Source organism: Cynoglossus semilaevis, chromosome 10, assembly GCF_000523025.1.
Source record: "Cynoglossus semilaevis isolate Cse_v1.0 chromosome 10, Cse_v1.0, whole genome shotgun sequence".
Classification (NCBI taxonomy): domain Eukaryota; kingdom Metazoa; phylum Chordata; class Actinopteri; order Pleuronectiformes; family Cynoglossidae; genus Cynoglossus; species Cynoglossus semilaevis.
In genome coordinates this window covers 20,674,624-20,678,989 of record NC_024316.1, presented here as the reverse complement: position 1 = coordinate 20,678,989, position 4,366 = coordinate 20,674,624, and the positions used below count along the sequence as shown (strand labels likewise).

The following is a 4,366-nucleotide window of genomic DNA, read 5'->3' as shown; positions in this document are numbered from 1 at the left end:
TTTTTTCCAATCACTGCGTAAATCAACACACAGTTGATCATAATGAGGTTATCATCTGCATAAAAAAAACACAAATACAGTCAAATCAAACAGGGATTATCGCCGCAGCGGCAGGAATGTAGGCATTTCAGCCACTGACTATAAAACCTGAGTGTTATTATTATTATTACTGTTGTTATTATTTAGACTGTATTTGCAGCCTTAGCCTGGGCGAGTTACAGGTTTAAACCGGATTACCTGCCGGGTTTGATGCTTTTGGAAAGGAGGATTACTTGAGTAATGGATACACATATAACAATAATTATACCGCCTTACACCTGGTAACATTACAGGACACATAAAAAGAAACATTTATTTTCATTAATTATCAATCTGTCTAATTTTCAGATTGACAACCAGCACCAAATGTCAAACCAGCGTGTCCAATCTCTGGCATGAGGTCATATGGTGTTCACTGGTAAATAATACCCAAAATAATATTTACATTTTAGAATAATATACTGTACTATCATATACATCAAATACACAACTAGTCCGTGCAGCTTATTGAAGTATTACACGGCTACAAGTTATGGTATTACCTAGCTTTTTAGACAAATGGTTTATTTTTTATGTTTTATTTTTTAATGATTTGACTGATGCGGTAAGTTCCACTCCTGGAACCATTTGGCAAATAATCATACACAAACTGACCACTAGTTTGGAAAAATTAACCTATTTAACTTACTTATTTACATGTAGGTTTTCTAATAATTTATCTCCACGGTGGTTGTGAATATAACATGTACTTTTTTTGACCGGTTCTCGTCCGTTAACGACACCAACTGCTTTGTATAACCTGTCCTCGTCCTATCTTGTCCTTGTGTGACATAAGAGCAACTGAGATGACAGCGAAGGGAATGTGTTGAGCTAACGCTACAGTTAAAAGAAAAATGCCGCTAATAATTAAATCACAACTGCGATTAAGTTTGCGTTGATGAATCAACGGCCAGACAGACAGGTGGCAAACCGACAGTTATACACCGATGGATGACCGAAGAGACCGATGTGTTGAAGATCACCGAGCCGCCGTTTAATTAAAAGCCGACTCAGACGTGTTTGGTTCTGGACTCAAATCGTCTTTTACAGCAGCGTCGCCACCGCTTCCTCTCTGAGCCGCTGGCTCCAGTCTGCAGCCTACGTTGACGCTAGCTTGCTAACGGTATATGATTAGCTTTGCACATATCTGCGTGATAGAACGCAGTGAAATGTAAAGAACACAGAAAAGACCGTACAATAACATTGATAGAGACAGAATGCAACAAGAAGCACAAAACACCCCCCGTCACACAGGTAGCCTTTTGGGCTGAGCTAACGCGCAGCTAGCAGAATATTTGGCTTTTTATTTAGTGTCTTGTTGTAAAGCTAACCAGACACTTAGCACTTCAATTGGAACGATAGGAGAACACCGCAATGTTGGGCTTTCAAGCACTGGTTGGTTATTTTAGTTTTTCTTTTTCTTTAAAAAATAAAGAAAAAAAGAATGAAAATACCTACGTTGTGATGGCGACAAAAGTGCACAGCAGATTCAGCACAGAGGTTACCGCAGCTTCTGCAGCCAGCCTTCTGTAATGCCAAGTAGTCTGCTGTTGGCAGAATTTTCTCCAGACGACCCCATCTGGGTTGCCAGATCTGTTCTTCAACAACCCCCCCTTTTAAAGCAAAACTGAGCATTAAACATAGTATTTATAACCACCGCTTAAAAAAAGACCACTACAAAAGAGTTATAAACTAATATAGAGAAAACTGTATTAGTGCTTATATTTATAGTTGAATAATACCTACTTATTTATTGACCCATTTTATAAATGTAAGGCATGTTACTTTCCTTATCGCTAATATTTTTTAGACAGTCAGTGAGGGGGATTGCCATTGATTTATGGCAATAATTTTGTCATTTCTGACTGAGTTGTACCTGCAGCTCTACCTGTTATCTGTGGTCTTACATGTGCAGAACGTTTACAATCACTTAAGTACTACATGACATCTGTAAAATGCAAATAAAATGCAGTTTTAAGGGGGAGGGAGGTATGCTGCCGTGTTTGATTATCTGCTCCAGGGATCCACAGACACTTAGCATCGTCTACTACAAAATAAAACAAACCATGCTAGTGACCATGGACCAAAAAGAAGGCCAAAAGTACCCCTGTGACCACGGACCAAAAAGAAGGCCAAAAGTACCCCCACTTAGTCCATGGAGTTGATCGCTTGCATGCACTTTCAACTGGTACATCTTTGTGTTTAGGAATATACACAGGAAAATATTAGATACAAATGAACACAGGAATACGAACGTACAATGGATACGTTTTCAAGCTTGAGACCTTTTCACTATTCTATGAGTTAAGTTGTAACAGAATACTTCGAAGTACAGCGCTAAGCATCTAAACATTAGAACATGGCAACCCAAAAATCCACGTCGTCATTTCCGAAGTCGAGACACAGGGTTTGTTTGATTTGGTACCCAGCATCCACCGGTTCCATGCGTATCCTAGCGGTCGTGGTTCGCTTGCTAACCGGGGTCATGCGTTTCGTTTAGCCGCGTGTAGCAACTCAAATGAACACAGATGCATGGAGAGAATACGCCACATTAGAACAAATGCTTGAATAGCTGCAGTTATCCGACTGTGTGTGCGCTCTAACACCCCGGCTTGGAAATTGAGGAGGCACAGTAACAGCGCGACAATTGAGGCGCCGAGCACTAACAGCAGCGGAACACCTCGTCAAAATGGCAACCCCTTATGTGACAGACGAATCTGGTAAGAATGCTCTGTTTCCCAGAGCCTTGTCCTAATAAACCAATCCTTGTCCAACAAACGAAGTGCATATACCACTGAAGTGGTGATTTCAAACATCCAAAAGTATCATCAACACTAACATACTCGGCAGCCAACCTATGCTAGTGTTAGCTGCAGCAGCTAACGTTAGGCTAACGCTTTCCTGAGCGCTGGTTTCTATTTGGGATGTGTTTATACATCCCTAAAACTGTAAGGTGTGATACTTGCACTGACTAAAAAAAAAAACATGGCACTTAAACGCACCCTTAGAGTCCATCGTTTTAAATCAAGTTCGTTGTTTTGATCTGAAACTATTATTAGGAATTTGTTTTTGTTTTTTCAAAAATCCAAGCAACAGTTGTAATTCATTTTTTGAAACACAAATATCTATAACCCCGCTACCATTCAAGGTAGAGTCACCAATAGTAATGGAATAAAATAAGTTTAAACCAAATCTGCAGCGAAGGTAGAAAGGTATTCAACAAGTTACATTATTAAAACCAGAATGTACTAGTTTTCTGGGTTTTATTTAGTTGTTTAGGATCACTAAAGCCATCTATCTGCTTTTTAATTTGACAAAAGTATTATTCATCTTCTTGCCCATGAGATATTTTCTGACGAAGGTAGCAGCCAATCGGAAACAATAAAAATAATAATATACACATATATTAATTAATCGTGAAAACAATAGGCATGATTAATCGTTAATAATCCATATCTTCCCTGTAATTTATCAGATAATCGTTCCTATAGAATCAATTAAAAGTATCACAATTACAATAGTTGGCCACACGGGGGCAGTGTCGCCCTCTTCAGAACATCACTTGTTTCCAATTGCAGCTTATTTTGTATGTCGTTCTTATGTTCTCCGTGTGTGTGCGCGGTCAATAACATGCCACCAAACTAGGTTAATTGATCACACTAACTAACCACTGGTTTAAAATGAGTATGAGTCCGTGTCCCTGTGATGGACAGGATGTGACCCCGCCCTCGCTGAGTGTAAAAGTAATGCAGTGATAAAAAGACTGAATGAACCCCTAATGTCAAAGTTAGCATGATGCTAATCAAATGGTTGTTCCCCCAGGGAAGTATATCGCGGCAACACAGCGTCCTGATGGAACATGGAGGAAACCCCGGAAAGTGAAGGACGGTTACGTACCTCAGGAGGAAGTGCCAGTGTAGGTGGACTGTTTCTTCACACACGTTACTGCACCGTTACTTCTTTTTTTTTAAACTGCTAATATCTGATCACTCTAGTCGGTTTATTTCTAGAAAAAAACAAAAACATGAGTTTTAGCATTTAACCTTATAAAGTCCTGGACTGTAATAACCTCAGATGTTTGTTTTTTTTTGAGAAATCGAGCGCCGTCCAGCAGGTGGCGATACATACTTTAGGATGATTATTATTTAGGCTACACTAACAGTAACAGGTAGATTATTTTTGTATGTTTTTGTTGAATTCCCCCATTGTTCGAGTCTCACTTTGTTTCTGTTCATTGATGTTTTTAGATACGAAAACAAATACGTGAAGTTTTTCAAGAGCAAACCAG

At 39.3% G+C, this 4,366-nt stretch overlaps 1 protein-coding gene and 1 long non-coding RNA gene across 3 annotated transcripts in view; one reads left to right on the top strand and one right to left on the bottom strand.

Annotated features, from left to right (window-relative positions):
- Window positions 1-1,681, bottom strand: part of spats2 (spermatogenesis associated serine rich 2) — an 18,615-nt gene extending 16,934 nt beyond the window's left edge. The window contains exon 1 of one of the 2 annotated variants that reach the window (XM_017035621.2): window positions 1,537-1,681. The gene's annotated coding sequence lies outside the window, so the exon portion shown is untranslated. Of the gene's footprint in view, window positions 1-1,532 lie in introns of both variants that reach the window. The other variant, XM_008319492.3, reaches the window with a different exon arrangement.
- Window positions 1,682-2,480: 799 nt separating this feature from the next.
- On the top strand, window positions 2,481-4,366 carry LOC103385563 (uncharacterized). Its single transcript, XR_522237.3, has 3 exons — window positions 2,481-2,798; window positions 3,901-3,994; window positions 4,326-4,366. It is a non-coding gene; the product is annotated as an uncharacterized LOC103385563 (long non-coding RNA).